We start from the raw sequence: 23,268 nt of genomic DNA, 5'->3' as shown, positions 1-23,268 counted from the left end.
CTACTGCTTTAGTAGCTTTGTTTGTGATCTGGCTTCTTTCACTCCTTCTGCATGGAAATGCTCCCCCTATGAATGTTTTTACTTCTTTCCCACTATTTTTTCAGGTGTGCCTTGAGATTGGCAATCCAGTGCATAAAATACCAAACTCTGAAAATTTCAAAAATAGGATTTTTTTGCAGTCTATAATAGAAAAACATTTATTTATGAATTTTAATAAAAATTTTGCAGGGTTTTAAGATTGTCTTTCTCATTTCTTCCTTTCTTTCTGTGTCTTTCAACTTTTTTTCCAATGGACACTGAGTTTCATGCTAGTAAATCTTCATTGCACTTCCATCTCAATTTTAGATTTCAATTTTATTTTTTATTCCCCTTTTCTTTTCTCTTTCTTTTTTCTTATTAGTAAAGTTAAGTCCAAACCTGTGATTTCTTTAGAATATTTATTTATTTTTGGAAGTTTTCATTCCTCTATACAGCTTCAACAGCTATAAATCAAGAGATTTTAGTCTAGTTTCACACTGGTTTTTGTCACGTCTCTTGTCCCATTACCATCCAGTGAGTATCCCGGCAAGAGCATTCCTTGGCCCAGTAACACTTCTCAACTTTTGTACCAACTGTTAATTTTCTCCAAGGTGTTGTGGTCTAGCATAGCTTTGGCAATGAGGTCCTCCACAGATACAAGCAGTTGTGAGCTGGGCTCTGGATGTTCCTGGGTGTTAAAGCAGCTTCAGGCTCCCTCAGTTTCTGTGACCTGGCTGGTACAGCTTCAGTGCAAGCAAACCACACCCTGAGACACATGCAGTAGAGAAAAAGGTAAAGAAATTGAATTAATTGAAAAACATAATTAACGCAAACAAGAAGAAGAATTGCCAGAATTGCCTGCTTGTACTGAGCAAGAAGTTTCATTCTATCAACAGAGAGTGCATCCAGGTCAAAGTTAAAAATAATAAGATAAGTGCTTACTTTGAGTGAGTGTGAATAGCAAGGAAAAGGTATTAGCAAAGATTCTCTGGAACCGTCTTTCAAGGTAGACCAAGTTCTGAACCTCTGTGTATACTGTAGAGTTAGATGATACAGGGTCAACAGGATGCCTTTTGAATCATTAACTGAGGTGTATGCTTAAAGTTGATTAGGCAGCTAAAGCTCAGTGAGAGAAAGGCGATTCTTTGCCTCTTGTTTGCTGTTTTCAGGGATTGTGTTGATTGCATCATGCAGGCAGGAAAGGGTGAAGCACAGTGGTTAGGTCACCTTAATGAGGGCAAATGAAATGTGTTTCTTCCAAAGAGGTGGAGAACCTTTTTAATTAGACATTTGTGGAACACTATTATTCTTTTGTTATTTTTATTGTGGTTGTTTTCCCAGGAATCTCCATTTAACAGAGGGATGTTTTATGTGGTGTGTTCTGGTGTTGTGCATGGAGGCAGATGTTTTTATTTTTTGATTTTTCTTCTCAGGATCAAGGAGTATATATAACATATATAGTACTTTTAGACACACCATTTTTGTCACTCAAAAGTAACAGAAATAGCAGCTTTTCATATACACCATTTCCCACAAAGTAGATGAAACATGACTTCTGGGGGATCTGTTTGGTTGTGCTTTGTAGTTTTACATGTCTGCACTCTGCAGTAAAAAGTTCTATGAAAATTCCTTTATCATTACTTTAATAGATGAACCTTTCTCATAGAAAAATGTCCAAAAAAAAGTCTCCAGATGGCAGCCTACTGTCTCCATGTATCCACTATATTTTGAAAGTAAATTAGGAAATTTGGGAATTTTGTAAAGATTTTGAAAATTTTTCTCATCCTTGAATTTTTGGTGTGAAAAAATCTAGACTAGAGCTGGAAAGAAACCCTGAAGGGATTTAACCTGAAGACCAAATGCTTGATCACAACAGATCCCTTCCCATCTTCTGGAAAGAGCAACTTCCTAAAGATGGTCCCTGGGGGATGTATGTGGATGTTTGAAAGGAGAGGAATAAGAAACAAGGCAAGCAAGCAGGCATCTACCTCTGCATTTGATGATGATTTAATAAGAACAAATTTATGTGTTTAACAAATGTTATGCTTCATCAGGACTTCATGTTCAGATGCTAGGAAGATGTCTGGATGAGACAGTTGGAGTTTCCATTCCAGCTTCTGGAGCTGGATTTCTAAACCTTTTCTTTCAAAGCAGAACTGCCATGGAGGAGCTAATGCCCTTATTTAATATAATAACGCTGTGATTAATATATCCTGTCAGTGTGTGGGAAACCTGAATTCAATTTCCTCGTGTGCCTGAGGGATTTGAACTCCAGACCACACAAAGTGACCTGATCAGCAAGCTACACTATTTTGTGGGTGCAGAAGACTCTCTTCATACTTTCTAAGTCATCCAAACAACACGCAAAGCCATCTGAAGGAAGGCTGATTGCTCTGCTATCTGGTAGTTGGTGTTCAGAAAACACAGGGCACTGAACACAGCTTCTATTCTCTGAGCAGTGCCTCTATCAGGAGCTGGCTATCCAAGGTGCCTGTTCCAGCCCTGTGCTTATGGACTGTGAGCCAGTGGGTATTTTCTGAGAATTTGAATGCGGGCTCTGCAGATCCAGCATATGAATGTGTACCCAGGCACTAATCCCACACAAGTGTGTCAAGCTTCTCCCTGCTGTCTGAAAACATCCAGAAGCTTTGGGGAGCAGGACATCCCAAACATCTGAAAGGATGAGGCAACCACGGGTTACAAATTTGGTGAGGGCACAGGAATCAGTCCACAGCTTTTTGTAGGTTCAAGGCAAGAACCTCTCTCAGCTGAAGGAAACGCTGAAATTTCTTAATCAGGTTAGTGAGTTTGCAGGGCAATACCATGCTTTCTGATTACATTGCGTATGGTTGCCTACAATTCCAACTCACAATTATAACTGTTACATTTTATTGTCCCCTTGGTTATTTTCATTCCCAGTGCCACTACAGCTCTGAAACCAATTGTGGACGTGTGTAGGTCAAGGGGAAGGAAAATTAAGGGTCATCTTAAGTTTATACAGTGGTGCTTTTTCATTTTCTATAAAACTAACTACATTTAGGCTCCCTGTCGGGTAAGCCTTTTTTCCCTTGTCTGTTATTTTCAAAGAAGAGAGTGCATATGACAGTCTGAGAATAGCACCAGCCTGAACACAGATGGTAGGGATTACACCACACTGAGCCTTGACCTTCAAAAGCTCACCGTTCCTTTTCAGGGTTTCTCTTCTTTGACAGGTGTACTGGCTTTTGTCAATTACTTTCATTAATGCATTTTTTTCATTATGATCAATTACCTGTGGTTTAGATTGTGTCTCAAAATTACAGCAAGGCACGTTCCAAACTGGAAAGCTGAAACTGTTTTCCATATTTTTCCCCTTTCTGTTGCCCCAAAGTACCCTGAAGCACTCAGAGATTTAACTCATAATGGAGAAATATCACCCAGTTCCTGCTCATTTCCATTAAGCACTTGGTCTGTGAGATTCTGGCTGAAGCACAAGGCTAAACCTCACAGATCAGGTTTGCAGGGGACTGTATTTAAAAGATACTATTTTCTGAGATGTTGCAAATTATTAAAAAAATTAATATGGGAACAGAAGTTAAGCACTGACTTTATAATGTGGAAGGAAAGTTTTCACAGGCCAGATAGAGCCCTTCTGTAACGTGTTGGTACCAGAGTGTAAATATCAAATGGAAATCAGCTATTTCAGGCCAAGGCAATTGAAGTAAATGGTATGCACTGGTACAGATGAAAACAGGATTCAGCCTTTTCTTTCTCAGAGATACTGGCAAGCTGGTCAGAAATCCAAATGCTTATTGCCAACCTCATGCCTTGAACAGCCAGAGCCATGGCAGTCCATGCAGGACCTGGCTGCTGATGTAAGAACAGATTCTCTTGGGAGTTTGGTTTTCCTCTGCTGTTTTGGGACTAGCTGAAAATGCCATAAATGGTTCTTCTTAACATCACAGAGTGACGTCTGTGACTGTAAGAGTGGTGGGAATCAATGACCAGTCAGGAGGACAGTGCAAGTTTCTCCCACTGTTCAGCATCTCACCAAAAAGTGTGGTTTGAATTTATTTCCGACAGAAGGTCAAATTTTTCTGGTAACAATCTACTTGTTCCAAACCCAAAGCTATCTTTTCAGGACATATATAATGAGGAATCAGATCATACCTGCCAGTTTATGGCATTAAGGCAAAATGAGACTCTCTGTCCCCTCAGGTGTCTCACGTGGCCTCCTGGCTCTCTGAAGCTAGAACGAGGGGCAGAAAGGCTGGGCTGGGTTTGACCTGCCTGTGCATTTTGCCCTTTATTCACACAGGACAGCATCAGAGCTGCAAAAAGACTACACATAGTGTGGCCTGGCTCCTCTCGCCCAAATGACTGTGGATGGGTTCTCAACGGCAAGAGAGATGAAGGGAAGGATTGAAATGTTTTTCTGGCTCAGTGCCTCCTTTCACACAGTGCTGAAACTGGAGGGATGATCTAGTCCCAAACCAAACCTTAAAAGGTGCTAACATACAGGACAGCCAGAGGGATAGAAACTCCTCATGGTTCACAAGGGAGATAAGCAATTAATGCTCATTGATGTTAATAAGAGTTACTGTGTAAATCCTCTGTTTCCTGGACCAAGTAAAAGAAAGTCTAAAACCATAATAAATCTGTCTCAAATTTAGTAATATTTATTCCAACTACAGTATAATCACAAGAATAACATTGTGGTGCTGTAAAACATGTTGAAATATAGTGTTACATCATCACTGCTATTTGTTACTATAATTTTATCCAATAAATTATGGTGCAATGCATGCCTTGGGATTAAAACGACAGATTTAATATGGCATTTTTAGTCTGCATAATGCTCGTGGTTCAGGACAATAAGAGTTTTTATCTAAAGTAAATAGGTGATAAAAAAAGCCACATGAGACTGGCTTTCATTTTAAAACTTCATTAAAAAGGGATTTGTCATTATCACTAAATATGAGAGGAAAAAAAATCAAAACCTGAAATGCTCCATAAATTGACTCCATTTTTACCACATGACTTCTAATTTGAAATTTACTTTACAAACAAATGGTACTAATTTCCCATAAAAATCTCAATCACATTCAAAATGAGCTATTCACTTTGAAAGCCACGAGCTACCTAAAAGCTAAAGACAATTACAGAGTAGGGGTTTTTTTTGTATCAACACTGAAATTAAAATGATTTTCAGACTCCTCAGATTCCAGTAAATGCAACTTAGATCCCTCATGAGTACTCTGCAGTGAATAATGGAGAAACTAAGCCAAATATATGCGGGATTCTGGGGTTTTTTGGTTGGTTGGTTGATTTTTTGTGGGTTTTTTTGACAAATAATAGGAGAGTAGTAACATACAATACATTCCAGAAACTGAGGTATCTAGAAATAATTTGCTCAGGTGGAATCTTCCTAAAATTGAATACAGTACCTACACTGTGCCTTATCTTCAGGTTTAGCAGTTGTTTTAGCAGTAACAGGAAGCATTTATTTTAAACAAAAAGGTTTTGGAAAAGAGGGGATAACATTAATTTCTTCTATATATACCATTACACATTAAAACCCTGGAAATAATTTCATCACTGAAGTGATGCATCTGAGGCTGCACAAACCCTATTTTGCATCTTTCCTTTACATGACAATCACTCCAGAAAGAGTCAGCCTTTATTTGTATGAGGTGCTTGCAGACACTCAGGAAAACCTGACCAATGGCTACTCAGGTTAGAGAATATAACAAAACGCTCTCATCCAGAGGGTCTCTGAGGAATGGTCTGGTTCAGTGAAAGTTCCTGACATGGATTCTGGGTATTTATGGGTTATTCCATTCCTCAGCAGAAGAGCCTCTGTCAAAACACTGTAGCAAGAAATTGCAGTAATACAATGATACAAATGAAAGTAGTTCCTTAATAATAATTTTTTCACACTTTTTATCAGTGAATTCTCACAGAGTACTATTATAGGTGGTAAAAAATTATCTGAGATAGATAATCTTTCTGTTGTGGGCTTGTGCTTATGAAATCTGGTTATTAATGATACTCTGTAGAACAAAACCCTGCAGTAAATAAAAAATAAAATATAAAAAGACAAAAAGCTTTAAATGATGTAAAATTACTTATCAGAAATATTATTATTCACTGCTGAAAGTGTACCTAAATTGAAAATGTGTTTCATAAACTGCCCCACTCCAAAAAAGTTTGTGAAAAGTTTTTAACAAAATATTTTTTCTTTGTGATATGTACTTTTATTTTATTAAAAACCTGGGACTTTTTCTCTGATTTTTTTTTCAAAGAGAAACATTTTATATGACTAGTTAATATTTTATGATTATGTTCTGAAATCACCATTTTCCTTGCTGATTTGAGCTTAAATTTGGAAAATCCCTTGGGCATCTGTTTATTGTCACCATGAAAAATATGGGAAAAAGAGGAATACAGAACACACGTCAGTGGACTACACCAAATGTTTGCTTAATGCTAAGCTTGTGCTTAAATTATTCTGATATGAGCCTGAGATTAATTCCAGCAGAAATCTAAACAATCACCAATTAAAAATGTGAATAAATTATGTTGTTTATCAGATCAGATCAGATTGAGATGAGCGTGAGTATCTCTGAAAGGTACATTCTACATGAAGTTGTAGGAGTAAAATTTGGACAAGAGTTTAGAACTACTCTACTTAGTTGGAGAGCAATTAATTCAGGTCCAAAATGGAAATTTATCAAAAGCTTAGGTTCAGGTCATATTTATAAGCACTCAACAAGAATGTACAGATCTTAAGATCTGCCTAAATGTGCTATTGCTGTGAGAAATTATCCCAAAACTTGGTGCATACTTTGTTCTTTAACTCAATGCTTTGTTCTTTAATTGGAAAGCTCTTAAACATATAATATGTCAAATTAAAGTAAAATAATCTGTTATTTTTCATATTAATTACATAATTACATTGCACCACTATAAAATTGCTTCCAGTCTAATTATGTCTAGGCAGAGATTACTGGTAATTAATATAACAAATAATTTTGACTACAACTAGCAGTAATTGCTTTCTTGAAGACTTTTCTAAAACCTTTGAGTAATTTTGTTACTTCTACATACAGTACTGCAACAATTCTTTAGCACTTAGCAATTAATTACCTAAAGAAATCAGTAATTAATTGGTACATGGAATTGCATGTTTGAAACAGAACGAGAAGAGGGGATACATTTGTTTTTGGAAGTGTTGGTGAATGGCTCTCTTGGTCAATGGCTCCACACTGGTGAGTGTAAGAGGCTCAGGGTGCACACACATGCACTGATGGCTGGGAGCAGGAATGTCATCCCAAGGGAAAGTGGGACAAGAAATTCCTGATTCACTTAAAAGATGATCAATGCTGTGAAATAATTTGGGGACCTCTGATATACTATATTATCTCAGGGCATGGCACACTAAAATACGAGCCTACAAATGTCTGGCATTTGAAAGCCCATCTACTACCATGTTTTATACCCATCTTATCAGTAAATCTCTTTCTAAAAAGATACATGATCTAAAATTTAAAAGTAAAATTTAATTTCCTCTCCTTACCAAATACTGTGCCTCAGTACCAGGCTCATGTTTCAAGATCCATTTCACTAAGGAATCATTTTCATCTTCTGTACTCTGTGAGGCCTCTTTATGTCAGATATTTATCCATGTTTTATGTTTTTGTCTGACCTTATCTTCCCCCTAAGGCTGAGATAGCAATTGCTGCTGCTGCCACTCGTGTCTATCCATTCCCTAAAGTCTTTGTGACCTATTAATCAAGGTGGGAAAAATTTCACAACACTGGGAAAGAAGGACTTCTTAAAGTAAGGAAAAATTAGGTAAAATAAATTAATTTCAGGAATCATGAATCTCTCTCTGAAATTAAATTTCTGGTGCTCTGTAATAGATGTACAAGACAATAGCATGAGTTAATACATCTCTAACAAAGCACACAAGCCTCTTTCTCCAGCTCGTCAGCTTGGAATCATCCACAGATGTTTATAAAGTGAACTAAAATCTGTTTTTTCTTTCTTTTTCTCTAAAATTTAAGTTTTATGGTTTTGTAACACCACTGACTTTATTGGACATGTGGATGTTTCAAAAAAGCTTTATTTTGGAAGCTTTGGATTTTGAGCTCCCAAACTTAAGCCAGTATTTATATTTTTATTGTTAATATTATTAATAAGATAAACAAAATCTAAAATGGAACTCAAGTTTCTCAATAAACAATAGAATCAGAAAATCAAAATGTTCTTTTCCAAATATCCTACAAATTTTGAGAAAAATACCCAGGTTTTAAAAGAGTAAAACTCATAACCCTCTTTCACTATGTTGTTCTATTAATGTAATAAGCCAAAAATATCCTCTATACTAAAAAGAATAAATATATTCTGCATCCCAGCCTAAAGGTTTAATGTGGAGATACTGTATTCCTGTGGAAACTGGATCCAAGTTATAATGAGTATGATTCCAGAAAGCGTTCCTCAAGCTGTTACTTGCAGGCTTAAGAAAAAACCTTCTTTGGGAATTTATTATTGCATTGCTCATAAAACATCATCCCATAGTTTTATTTCACTGGCTTGTGACATACAAAAATCAGACAAGGATTAGCTGACTGTAATGCCAAATATATGAGAACAATCCCTTTGTACCTGACAGCAAATTGCAAACAGCAGCTCTGATTCTATGAGTTCATATTTCACAAGTGCTGAAATATTCAACAATTTATTAAGAGTTGATACTTATTTTTTCCTCTGATAGAAAATGAAGTGTTCCTCCAAATATTTGAAGTGATATCAAGAGGTCTGTGTTCTGAAAAGAGAAATCTTGGGAATTTCGAAGTGGCCTTGTTAAATTAATAAACACCAGTAATGAACTAATGAAAGCCCTACAGTTCTGATAGACATGCACATACCAACATTCATACACCCACCAATGTCTTGCAGTCTATATTTTAGCACTCAGTGCAGGAATACTTGATGCTTTGTACTCACAGCAATGTTTGGAAGAGGTTCTTAAAAACTTCATAGCATCTTTTACCTTTTGGTTTGTGCAAGAGGGTTTTGCACAGGGTGAAAAATACTGTACAGTTTAAGGAAAGGTAATACAATTAAATCCATTGCAATGGTTTACAGGATAATCTAGTAATCTAGAAGTCATATATTTTATATGTAAAGGTAATAAACAATAAAATTGTGATGAGAAGCAGCTTCAGTTCTAGCATTTGCTCATACTCTGAGCTGAAGAAAAGTAACATCTTTTCCCCCAAAAAGGAAAGATATTTCACAAAACCAGAAATTATTAATTTTGATTTATTCTTCTTTCATTTTTAAGAAAATGGGTGTTGCTGTAATAGACAAAGAACAGGAAAGAGGGGGCTCTTTTGTGAATATCAGCACAAGGTATGCAAAAATTTGTCATATATGTAAAGATTTGGCAGAGAATTATGCAAATATGTGGAGGATTCTATTCCTTTTTTGATGAAGTCATATGGCCGCCCATGCACCAGGCTTCACAGAGAGTCCTTGCAAAAAACATGCAAAGGCAGAAACACTTTAGTTCTGTTCACGCTATCAAAATGTAGTGAAGTTGAACCCTTCAGGAAAGAGTCCTGACAGCTTCCAGGGCCACACTGCAAGCAGTGCAATACTGCTGAACACAGCTGATAAGCCACATCAGAAGCCTCCCTGGCAATATTGCTTTTCTGGGGAGATTCTGCTTCATGTACGCTCGCTATCTTACAACACCTGCACCTTGTGCTCAGGTGAAAAGAGGGAATTTGTTTCTGAGGGAGGAAAGATGTACACTGTGTTTTCAGTCAGAGACTGGGTTATAAATCTTTCCACTACTACAGATGCATGTAATGGGATGCACAAACAATGTAATATGGGAACTTTTCTTAATTTGGCATTTATTTACTCATAAATTCCACTGAACAGGACTGCAGAAACATTTGAAGGATTTTTTAATGAAGCAATGTATTATTGCAGTACCTTTTCTTCTTTTGTTTCATGTAGTTTAGCAAAAAACTGTTTAAGGACTGCTTTAGAAAGAGAAATGAAGTGTTAGAAGTTGAAATGAAGCCAAAGTGTTCCCTTGCTTACAGGCCTCACTGTCACATGAAGATTACCAGGCACCTGTTGTCATAAGATGTATGCATTCATTGTGTTTATTTTGTTTTTGATACCAGAGGCAAAAATGCTGCTTCATTTTATAATGTCAGGAAATTTGTTCACACAGTTTAAATGTGAGTGTTGCAATGGGTGACCTGCTGTGTTCTTCTCAGCTCCCAGATGCTTACATTCATGGATAGGTGGATATCTCTTCCTCCTTTATCTGAAGAGGAGAATTACATAAGAAATCCATCTTGTTTTAAGGAGTTGGTTAAGGCTCCTAACATTCAGTAGAGGAAGAAACTCTCCCTGCCCACCCCCCCCCCCCCCCCCCCCCCCCCCCCCCCCCCCCCAAAATATCACTGGTGGGAATATTGCATTCTCCTTGTCCTGCTAGATCCATTATCATTAGTTAGAGCAGGTAAGCAGATGTGCAGGTTTCATAAATGCAGGACAACATGTGTAAAGGGAAATACAGACAGGACTATTCCATTCTTATTAATTTGCATGCACGTTAGGCTTGTCCGAACACATTAGGTGTAATCGTCTCCCTTCCCAAAGATCTCTGAAGCATAGTGGGGTAGACCATAAGGTCAGGAGAAGAGGGAATTGCCACAGCAGCTGTCATCGAGCAAGTGACTCAGCTGAAAAGTTCGCAAGGGCCTCTTTCCTTCTCTAACAGCCCTCTAGAAAGTGCAGCCCTCAGCTCCACGCTGATTGTTGGTCCTGGTGAGCTACAAACATTGCTTGGGTGTGATTAAACTTTTGCACTGAGCAATGGCTGAACATAAGGCCAGACTCCTTGGCTGGTGTATTTCTGCTCAGCAGGACCAGGACTATTTTGAATGGCTGCTGACCTGACACCAGGCATTCCATAGCACAGAGCAAAGGATCATTCTTTGGGGCAAATCCAGAACAGTTATAACACAGCTTTTGGGCTCAGTCTGACTTTGCACCTGTGTCAAAGCAATTAAATTTAGGCCAATTGTGGTGTTTAAAAAAGGATCACATCTGGGTAGCCACAATAAATTAAATGGCAAAGCAAATTGCAATCAAGTCTCAGGTGTAGAGAAAAGGTTCTTATGTTCCTTTAGGTACTATTTTGAAAAGGGAGGCATCAATACAAGTTTTTAGAATGGAATGTCAGAAACACCATGTAACCATACAGTAATAGAAATATTTAGTCAGAAGAAGCTAGTTTGGCATTAGAAATTTGACTGGTTTCTTGAATTCCAGTTTTTCCACATTCAGGACAATGTGTTTCTAGTGACCAAAGGCCTCTGTAAACCTTTCCCTTGAGAATCCTGGCACTGCTGTCCCTTGATCCGTATTAGTCATTTGGATTAGCTCTATTTCAGCTGCTTTATAGGCCAACATTTCAGTGTTCGAAAGGTCTTGAAATGAACTGGTGCACAAGTGAAGCCCTCTAGTCTACAGGGATGATGGAGAATGCCCGGGAAGGAAATACCCTATGGTCAATAATTACAGCCTAGGGAGGGTAGGTCCAGTTCACCAAACCACTGGGGAAAGGGATTGTTTAAGGAAAGCAGCAACATTGGCTCTCGTATTAATTTGTATTAACATTACCAACTTCAGCAGCAGAAATCACTATCTAGGCTGATAAGCAGTTAAGAGATGAGTCCTGAATATATATGTAATTCACTAGACAGGATTATTTTTTCAGTGAGACACGCTCAGCCAGGAGGGTTTAGATGCTGACAGCACCGTAGTTGGGTTTGTACTTTTTTCCCTTTAATTTCCCCCCCCACTCCTGATCTTTGTTTGCTTTGCTTTGCTGCTTTTCCCTTTCTTTTGGAAGTCCAGAGGTTGAGTAATGTCTGTGTGTTCTCTCACTGAAGACTAACAGGATACAGATGATTCCTTTTATTTGTTTGTTTCTCATCAAAACCCCCCACAATTATCTCTCTGGATCACAGACTAATCATTAATTGTAAAATCTCTGTATCAGGAGTATTCTAGACTTTTTAGACATGTCACCTGTTTGATTTCATAAATACACAACTGGGAAAGGCTTGTTTTCACTCTGGCAACCTTCTCTTGTCCCAAGATCAGTAGGGACTTCTGTTTTAAAACACACATAATTTACTATTATTTTGTAGTTTCTTGCTTCCATGCTTTTATCAAATGTTTCACAATGTTTGGTATTTCTCCTCAAGTCCCATTTCCTTGGGTAATGTGATTATGTGAGACTCTTGGGTGTCATTTAAGAAAAATTAATTTCTTTCTCTTTTAGCTTAACAGAAAAGTGTAAAAACATGAACCAAGTGCATTTTAAAAGCTGGAAAGCCAAAGGCAATCCAAAAGAACACACAGTTTATAATTTTAAAAAATAAGCTTCTTTACATGTAATATTCATATATTTGGAAGGATGAGACCATGTCCTTCCTGGGACAGTCAGTTCAACATGGCTGTTACATGGACACGGCTATGGAGTCTTGCAGTGTATATATGCAGAAATAGATTTTGAATTTACAGATGGTGGCCTTTCATGTTTGTCTGTTTTCTTAGCTTCCTGTATAAAAATCAGTTATTTCTGTTTGTTGAGGGAAATGATGCAGTTTCTTTGCAATTGTAAAATTAAAATCCCTAAAAGCAGTGATGAGCTTTTTACAGTATTAGCAAACGCTTTCTAAATTCTGAGATACTAAGATGGCAGGCAATCAATCAAAATTAGCAATTAAATTAACATAATTTTTTAAAGTTTCTTTAAATTCATAAGGGAAATAATAATGAGTATTCACTAATAACTTTTCATATTCCTGATTTATCTGTCCTTGAAAGGACATCTGCCTTTTCAAGGCAGATAAGGCCTACGTACAGACTTTTCCTCACCTATGCATAATAAATATGATGAAAATAGGATGAAAATAGCCCTCTCCTGAGTCCTGTGGACTACTTTAGTAGCAGATATTTTGGATTGAATCTGGAGGCAGTGTCCTCAAATAAGTACAGATATCAGATTGAGATAACCAGGATGCAATAATTAATTTCAGAAAAAAAAAAAAGGGCTCATTTCAATTCCTTTGTAAAGTGCCAAAGCATCAATTCAAATTATTTGTGGTTTATTTCAGTAATATATGAAGGTAGCCAAATATTCAGTTTCATAACCATGTCAAAGTGCAGACTTCAGTCCTAACTTAAACCATCATGGCCATCTGCAATAAAAATCATTCTCACTTTGCTTTGCAAAACCATTGTTAAGCTTGTAGACTAAACATTCAACCACTGCAAGCAGTCAGCAGCTTTATTACTTCTCCTGCCGCTGCAGAGGCATCCTGGATTCAATTTGTCTAAATACATCAAAGTATTTTAATTTTGAAATACCCCAAGCATTTTGGAAAGTTTGAAGGCTATTTGTCTTCTGAAATGTTTGAATGTAAACTCAAATGAAAATCATCTTGATGATTTTTTTCCAGTTTAAATGACTGTCACATTCCTGTTCTGAGAAGCCCCTGAAGCTCCAATATACAGTTTCCCCCTCCTTTTTTTCCCCCAAGTAATTATAAGTGAGCCAGTTTTAAGTTACGTGGTCATATTGGCTTCCTTCATTCTGAGACTCCTCTACTTCTGTAGAGTTCAACGAATTAAACACTTACTAAGCCATCAGCTTGTCTCAACTTCTCTTCAAGCCTTTTTTTTTTTCTCCCTTTCATTAACACTAGATTGCAAATAAATACACAGTCAATTGATCCATCAGGATAAGACTACATGTAGCTGGTTCTGGGCTAAAAATGACAGGAATGTCTGAGCTGGCTGAACAGTATTCAGCAAACACAAAACTAGGCAACAAATGGGTATCTGGCCAAAACAGCCACAAAATAATTTTATCTGAAAATACATTAACTACTTTGAAATATATGAAAAATCATACAAATTTAGTAAAATATTTGGTATTTTGGCCATTAATTCACTGACATTTTTACTTGCTTTTTTTTAAGTTTCAAAACTTATACATACATATGCATAACCAGAAGTTTATTTTGGTCATTATATGTAGTATTAAGTCAATGCCTAGACAGACTTCCTGATAGCACCTTTATCCATTTAAAATTCCTCTAAAGTAATAAAATCCTCGTGGTTACAGGCATAAGTTTTTGCAACCAAGTGTGTTATTTGGGTATTAGAAATATATATGCATTCAACTTATAAAATCATTGGGCTGAAAAGGCCTTGTGAGTTCAGCTCAGTCCATTCCCCATGCCCAGGACAGAATCACCTGAACTCGTGTCATTCCTACCAATGTTACTCCTACCACATGTTTGTCAAAAAAGAGACGTTGGCAGGATCAGGGCATCCCCACTAAAACTGTCTGTCCCAGTGAGTCCATCTATCTAAATTGGAATTTTTTTCTCCTAACCTGAATTCTTAATGTAAGCCTGTTATTTTTGTTATTTTTTATTATTTATTTGTTATTAATTAACAACATAAATAACAAGTTATATGCTTCCTTTTTCCAGTATCTTTATTTGTACTTGAAGCCCATTGTTACACTTCATGTCATCCCTTTCCTCTATATTGTCAGTCCCCTGCTTGACCAGTCATTATTTGCAGATCATGGGTTACAGCACTTGGTTTGAACTCACTGTTCTCTGGATGCCAGTTTTTAGACTCTCTCTACTGTGCCTGTCTCTCTTGGATGCGTCACCCAGAGCTGAAGCTCCAGGGAAAGGACACAGGGATCCCTCTGCAGATTACACAGACTGGCTTGTGCTTGGTGCTCTTTGTCTTACAAGGGATGCCAGAGCAGTATAGATAATTCTGCAACCTACAGTCATTTAAACAACTGGAAATTCCTAAATATGTCAGTCCTAATTAGAGACAAAGGACCTGATTCATTGGGAAATCCACACTTCTGTCTTGTATGCCTTAGAATGAAAACTTCTATAAACATGAAGTCCCACTTGTGTAAATTTTGTTGTTGATACTGTTGGTTTTTAAAAAGAAAAGAACAAGGTATTTAAAATTGCTGTGCCATTTTCCCTCCTGGGCTGGTAACCTGTATGGCTGCAGATTCTTTCAGTCTCACAATATTAGTTACCACAAAATTACACAGTTGTGAGAAGAAAAATGTGTCACAGTAAGTTAAAGGATGTTTAAATATAGTTCTTATTTTATAACTTGGGCACTATATTCCCATTTTCAAACTGCCAATGAACCACTGGGAATTTTCTTTTACTTGCTGATCCTCCTTAAGGCCTCTATGAATAGCAGAGAAAACAGCTTCACTGTAATAAAAGCAGGGGGTAGTTTTCCTTTTTTAAAATTGAGGCATTGGGTAAAATAAAGGTCATTGCAACAACCTTTGAAAGAACAGAAAGAGTAATTTTCCCCCCTTTTGCTTTTTTACTGGTTTTCAATGCAATGTGAAAAATCATTTTTAAGTTTGCCCATCTGTTTTACATAAAACCTCAGCTGACCTTACACAAAGTGAAACAAATGCAGAAAAAGCTTTGCTGTTGGGCTCTTGCCAGTAGGAGGGAGCAAAAAGAAAAGAATATGTAAAGTTAGATCCTGCTCTGGTGTAAATTAGCCCAGTTCCAGTGCAGACTTAGATTGATTTATACCAGCAGAGGCCAAGGCTTGTATTTCTTATAAAAGCCAGACTTGTTAGACCCAGCCCTGCTACCATTGAAATCACCTAGAGCTTTGCTATTGATTTTTGGGGGGAGAAGGACCCTCAGCAAAGGAGCCAGTTTGGTGCAGATAAACAGGACACATCCAGCCATGCAGTGGATGTGGCATTCAGCAGCTTGAGGAGAAAGGTTTCAGTGTGAGAAACAGATTGTGGAAGGTGTGAGGTGGGGCTTGAGCTGCACCCTGACTTTGTACAGCTGCTGTACCCACTGAAGTAGAGCATATCTCCAGGCTCAGGAGATGCTCTGATACCAGACTTGAGGCAAAGATATGCTCACACACCGTGGTGGGGCTCCTGTCCTGCTGCTTTTCTCCTGTTAGCCTAACCTGGCTCATGCAGTGTTATCATATGGAACAAAAATGGATCCTGAGGCAGAGTGTGCCAGGTGCGGAATTAGGCAAAGCATGCAGAAGCAGAGCACACCAGGAGAAAAACACCATCTTTAAATCCTCACACATCTTACTCTGTACTTCTGTAATGCTTCTGTTAATGTGTCTGAGGGGGAGCCATGCCCATTATAACAACACTCCTATCTAATATGATTAATGAGTATAAAGTAAGGTTCAAGCTTTTAATTAAAAAGGCAATCATAAGTTACTGAACAGTGAAGGTCTAGCTATGTTTCTCAGAAGTAGGTTATTTAATAGAATGAGATGGCCCAAAGAGGCAATGGGCCAAAAATCTCTCCTCACTCATATTTTGTTTTCAGGTACTGACTTTGATTTATAGCAGAGAGTAGAACTGGATCTATACAGAAATGAGCACATATATATGTGTATTTCAGTGTGCACATATGGTGATGCCTAAATTTAAAGATTGCCTAAACTTTCCATTAATAGCCACTTTTTCCTGTTGCTTGTTAAGTTCCCATACTTCTCAGAATGAAAATGCTTTGTAGGATAACTGCCACAATTTAAACATTTTCTTGTGTGCAAAAAAACCTCTCAGAAATGTTTTGACAAGGTCAAGAAAAGACTTTAGGATAGACTCTCTATGGGCTCTAAACTTCTAAATGAGTTTCAACATTTGGATTGAAAGTGGTTGCTGTGTATTTATCAGAGATCTGCCTCTTTTTTTCTTTCTTATTGAAAATAGTCCAAATATGACCATGTCATGGATTTCAGTTCACCCATGTCTAATAAAAACTTGACAGAGTTTGACATATTCTGTAATTTTTTCATTTTATGTTTCAATTAACTTAAAATGAAATTTACAATATAGCTTATTTCATACATTTATCTCTGGCCTCTGAACACAGTATCCTCTGTCTACGTTTACAAGGATGAAATAAGATGGAATATTTGCAATGAATTACCAGGGGTTTTTTAAGGAAAAAAAAATTTACTTAAATAATTTACATACTCAAATACAAATAACATACTATAAGGCATAAGAATACAATTATTTTACCTGAATGAGTTGTCCATCAAATACAATGTCTTATTGACCAAGAGTGTCAAGAAATGTGAGCAAAATACCCAAGCATTAATTTTATTCTAGAGAAGCTTAATTTTGGGGACAATTAGTATTTGTCTTCTCAGTGCACCTGCAGGTTTTATATTCTTATCCATTTCTATTCTATCTAAAATAACTGTATTAATCACCAAAAAGGTAAAACAACTGACATCAAATGCCTTCCGCTTTGTTTAGAATTATAAAACTAATGTGTAAATGAATCAACACTGAGTGGAATGGTCAGCCTTCTCTTTTTTTGTGTGTTTTATGGTACTATTTAAAGTGGGTAAAAATCACTAATTTCCATATTGAAAACACTGAAGTAATCAGAAAACAGTGGGCTGGAGGAGGAGAACACATGGCAAGAGTTAAGAGTAGAAATCACTCACATTTAAGGACATTTTTCATATATGAACACACTTTCCCAGAAATGTTTATGTCAAGCAAAGAAATTATTCACCTAGAAAAAAGTCACATATGGTAGAAGCAATATATCTATATCTATATCTATATCTATATCTATATCATCTGTATCTATATCTGTATCTATATAAATTATATCTATTTATACCTATATCTATATATCCCCTTCCTATACAGAAGGAGAAAATGCAGAGGGTTTTTGTCACCTACCAGCTTTTGGGAGCCTTTTCTGACCATTTTACATTTGCTCACCTAATTCAGCCAGAGGTTTTTGGTTCTCTTAACAAAAGAAGTAAACATTCGAGACAAGAAATGTTTTCTAGAACCACAGAATGGTCAGCCTGTCTTTCTAACCTGCCTGAGGCAGGCAACCTTCACAGCTGGGCTTTTTTTCAGGCACGTCTAATGCTGTGTGCCAGCAGGCTTCCAAAGGCATTCCACCTTCTCTCCCAAATTAGAGGATGAGCCTATAAAAGCTGCCTGTAGCAATAGTTACAGGGCCGGTAACAGCAAATTGCTGACCGGCCGGGGAAAGCTGTTCCTCAAATGGATAAAGCTGTTCTGGGGTAGCTGCTGCCCCACTGAGGGGCAGGGATTGTTGTCTCCTGCTAAATTTGTCCTCCAGTGTGAGCTGGGATTTACAGTTTGCTCCAGCCTTTGTGTGAGCTGATGCAGCTCTGACCAGATGATTCCCTAGGAAAGGATTCCTGCCGGGCCGTTCTGGCTGGCGGCCAAGCCCTGCTCCTCTGGGTATCTGTCTGTCTGAAGTCTTTGGGAATGGCTCTTGCTACTCACCCTCAGCATCTTGTCCCAGATATTCCTCCTGTGCTCCAGAGTGTTTTTGTGGTTTGGGGTGAGAGGAGGCAGAAAACATAAAAAACCAGCAGCTCTGGAACTGCTCTCTAAGAGCATTTAGGTATTTGATAGTACTTATTTGAACCATTCCTTGCTATCTGTTCTTTTTTTCCCCATAAAAATAACAAATAACCAGAGTGATGAATTGTGTTCCTGAATTACTACATAGGACCTCCAGGTATGCTAAAGTTTTGGTTATAGTATTTCAGAAAATAGCATTTCAGAAAATACCATTTGGAGGATACTTGTTCCCCTCTTAGACTGATTCAGGTCTCTGAATTGACAAAGCATTTGACAATCATTCTTGGCAGCATTTTGATACTCTCTTTTGTTGTTGTTGTTGCTGTTTTAAAGGAAAGTTAGAGATCTCATCAAATAAAATTTATTTAACTTAGATGATGCACAAGCTACTCCACCTCTGCAATCACAAAGAGGAAAAACCATACCCAAAGAAAATGCATTGCATAATTGCTCTGTATCTCATCACCTCCACAATCTTTTTCTTTGTTCCCAATTTACTAATGGGGTACAAGAACAACAACATGTTGCAATTTCACAGCCAGTCTCAGCTTATTCAGCTGTAGTAGGTAGAGTTTTTTTTTTCTTTTTCCTATTCAATTCTAATCCACCTGCTTGGAAAAACATAGTTTAATACACCTTTAGCAGAATACCTCTAGGCTGTGTCAGTAGGATTCGTGATCAAGTCACCCTGAGTGACTCCTCTCTCAAAGTATTTGGTCTGTCTTGTATCATCTGTTGCATTAGTGCTGCCCTGGTTCTTCTGGACAATTAAATTTGCTAAACCAATTGAATTCTCCTATAAATATGTGAGTAATCAAACTCTTAAGGAAGGATTGTTCCAAGTGTAGCAGATCTTGCAGCAGATACCAAAATACAGACACATTTCACAGAAATGGAAAATACTGCACTAAATCAGACTGTTGTGCACATATTTGGTCACTGAATGAAACATTACATACTGACAGATATTCCCTGGCAGTTCTCAGGTAAAGGTAATTCACAGATTCCATCATTGGCTGAACTCGAAAATTCTTTAAGCATCATATGAATATATAAAAAAAGTAAATAATGACAATAGTTCTCCTGCTATTTTTGTTCATCTTTCTGATGGGGAGCTGAGAATTCTTCCTGAGTAGCTTTGATCTTAGCTGCAAAATTTGGATCTCTGGAATACAGACAGCAAATAGCTGACTGCTGAAGTATGCAGATGAGTTGAATCCCTGTGGTCTCTACAGGTGTCCCTGTGAGGCAGATGAATCTGACTAAAGGTAAAATAATAGAAAAATCAAAAACCTAGTGTAAATTAAAGAGATTTCTATTTGTTGAACCAAGATTTGCTTAAACCGCAAGTTTCAGTGCTTTAAAAGCATGCTGACATGGAACAAGGTGCTATTTTTTTAAGAGCTGTAGGGCATTCTTCCAGTCATTTGAGGAGAATGCACTACATGTTCTAAAAAAGAATACTGTATCCATTCTTGTAATGCAGGTTCATTAAGCATCAGATTGATTTATTGTATTGTTTCCTTTATAAATTATTTTCATTATGTTTTATCACAGTACATGACTACTGCCCTAAGGGAATATGCAGGAATGAGCTGAATGGCAAGTGTAATAGACTGTTTTAATTAAAATAGTGTAATGCATATTTCAGTGCTATTAACAAAAACAAAATTGATTTTATTTTCTGGGTAATTGAATATATTAAGGCCAAGGTGCTGCCTTTCTATTGTTTAACCCTCTGAGTTCAACTTCATTTGATGCTTTGAGCAGGAATTCCTGGAGAAGAAGAAAACATAAACAGGAATTTCAACAGTGAAAACCCTTGATCGTTTCCAGTGTCTTTGAGGGAGCTCCAGACAGTGAGGACACCAATCCACAACAGAGAAAAGAACATTATTACTCTACACTTTTTAACCTGATGTTCTGTGGAGACAGCAGTCACTTGCCACCATAATTCCATTAGTTAATGAGCACTTCAGGAATTTGTCCATCATAAGAAAAACCCTTTAAAATTGCAGTCAATCAATGACACCTATTCTTCTAAGTGGCTTTCTTTTCCCCTTTTTCTCTTGATTTATGTTGGGTATGAGTCTTTTTTATTTCCTTTACCCTCCAGATACCAAAAGTTTACCTTTTAGCAAGAAGATGCATTGTGCCAGACGGTGACAGACATGGGCAAAAGAGGTTAATGACTTCTGAGCAGAGAATTCAGATGAAGACAACCAACCAACCTAGAAAATGAACAGAGAGATGGGTTACATGACCCATCTGTCCTTGAAAAGAACCATTTTGCCTAAAAATTTTTGTCTACCAAACCCTAATTACCAGAACGTCCCCCCCTTTCACCAATGGAATTTTCACTGGAAATTGCTACGTTGCAATAAATATTATAAAGGGTGTTTCTGAATCAGCTATTATGGTCCCCTGGATTTTTATCACTTGTCAGGATAGAATGTTGTATCATCAGTTCTGAGGTGTCTCTTCTTATAGCGGAGACACTGTGGATATGGAAGATCTTATCTCCCATTTTATGGAGTGAAAAATTGTGGTTTTAAAAGTAAATACTAAATGTGCCAGGAGCTGGTTCACCATTTGTAAAGACTGCCCTATTTCCCAGGGGTATGCAACTTGCTAAAAAGGAATGGTATTGTGAAATTAAGAAATAGTATCTGTAATTTTAGCTATGTCTTTTTAAAGGAAAAACCAAACCAAACCAAACCCACTCCAACCATCCTGAAGCAGTATCAACTATGGTAATGTCTGTCTGGGATATATATATAATTTAGGAATAAATCAAATGGCTGAACTGAAAGATAAGTCAGAAATTCAAAATAAAGCAAAGCCAGACAGCACGAAAAGAGTTACTGCTGCTCCATTCAGTTACTCTGGGGATACCCAGACAACACTAATCATTGTAGTAGTCTGAAGCTCTTCGCTATAAATCCTATACCCTTTAAAATAAAATATGGGTATCTTCTTTTCCCTATCAAAGATTTTCTGTTGGAACTCATTTACTCAACAAGAGCCTTTTACAAATGATGGTCCTGCTTTTACAACAGAAGAAGGCCATAATTAAACTGGTGAGTCATCACTCCACTGGGTTTCACAGGAAATCCCTTATTACTTTAAAGCACCTGCTGTAGCTCTTCGACTCATTTCCCAGAGAAGAGTTGCAGTTACAGATTGATTCCAAATAGTTCCCATAAAAGAATAGACCAGTGAACTGGTTTTACATAAATTTCAGTCTTTATAGTTTCTCTTCCTCTGCAATTAATGAGATCTGGCTGAATCCCCAGTTACTTCTGGGTCGTGATTTATAAAGCACAAGTCAAGATTCAGACTTTTTGAAAATGATTTCCCACATTTTCATGTTATTAGCTCATTTCTAACAGTGCATTTCTCCATGTTTCTTCTTCTTGGAACTGGTCACCTTTAATCCGTTACAAGATGTTTTTAATTATTAACAGGAATACGTTGAACTCTACTGAAAAGTATTTAAATACTACAACATGACAAAATTACATGTACATTGTCTATTTCTCTATTTTGTTAAATGGCTATTAACTATTTAATTTTTCAATATTCAATATTGAATTCAATCAATGCATTTAAAAAATCTAAGCCATAACATTCTAAGATCAGCATATTATATATTGTAGATACTAGCATTAAATAGACAAAAAATAATTGCGTACTCATTTGCTGTATAAAATTTTAAAGAGAAAAGATATGTATAAGCCAAGAGAAATCAAAGCATTAAGTTTAGATTCAGTAATTAGATTACATCAGAACAAAACAGAAAATTTCATTCTGAAATATGCCCAAATATTCCAAATATATCAGAAGTTTTGGAAACTATTTTTAAGTGCTGCTCTAAATGAATTATAATGATCAAATAATCCTAAGCAAACTGTGATAATTTAGGCAGATAAAAATTATTTCGGAATAAGGAAACTAATATTTTCATAGATAAGAATATTATAGAACCAGGATTCAGACAGTTTAGCTTTGGAAGAAGAAACAAGTCTTCATTATTCATGACCAAACATAGTTTGTATCCTCATTTAGATTGCAGTATTTTTGCTCAATACAAATGTTCTGTAATAAAAAAATAAGGTCCAAACTTTAAAGCAATTGTTTAGAAAAGAACATGTTCTTACTGTGCCAACAAATGCAAGTAAAAAAGGAATCAAATGAGTTTCATGAAAAGAGATATGTTTAGAATTAACAGAAATCTAAAATGCAAGTAACTGCCAGGGCTAACGAACTACATTTAAAAAATGCAGGGTTAAAGACAGTTTTTATTTAGAGTATAACATTTCACTGCAGTTTGGAAGTAAAATAGAAGGGCTGTTTTTTAAAGGAATAACATCAAATAGTTTCACTCAAACATATGGTCAGGGAGTTAAACTTTTGCACTTTTTTTAGGTGACCCATGTTTGCAAAACACAAAAGATAATTCAGTTTGTTCAGAAACTCACTCAAACCTTTCTGGGTCAAATCTTCACCTTCGTCGGGGAACATTCCCACTGAAGTCAACCTTTAGCACTTTCTCTTCTCAAGCATCCAGCTCTGGTGTATTCTGTGAGGAAAAAAGATCCTCAGATGTCTGTCTGCAGTGTGTTCTGTGGAGAACTGCTGCAAGGAATAAAAATGGTAGCAAATACACTGAGCATCCTGGGTTGCTTTAGCAAGCTCACAGCTTCCATCACCACTGAAAAAGGAATTAC

General features: G+C 37.0%; 1 long non-coding RNA gene across 1 annotated transcript; it reads right to left on the bottom strand.

Moving 5' to 3' along the window:
• Nucleotides 1-236: 236 nt before the first annotated feature.
• On the bottom strand, nt 237-23,268 carry LOC116449123. Its single transcript, XR_004242244.1, has 3 exons — nt 23,020-23,268; nt 20,670-20,769; nt 237-784 (listed from the first exon to the last, which is right to left on the bottom strand). It is a non-coding gene; the product is annotated as an uncharacterized LOC116449123 (long non-coding RNA).

This window comes from Corvus moneduloides, chromosome 10, assembly GCF_009650955.1.
Source record: "Corvus moneduloides isolate bCorMon1 chromosome 10, bCorMon1.pri, whole genome shotgun sequence".
Classification (NCBI taxonomy): domain Eukaryota; kingdom Metazoa; phylum Chordata; class Aves; order Passeriformes; family Corvidae; genus Corvus; species Corvus moneduloides.
The sequence above is the reverse complement of the archived record's forward strand: the minus strand, read 5'-3'. Positions and strand labels throughout refer to the sequence as shown.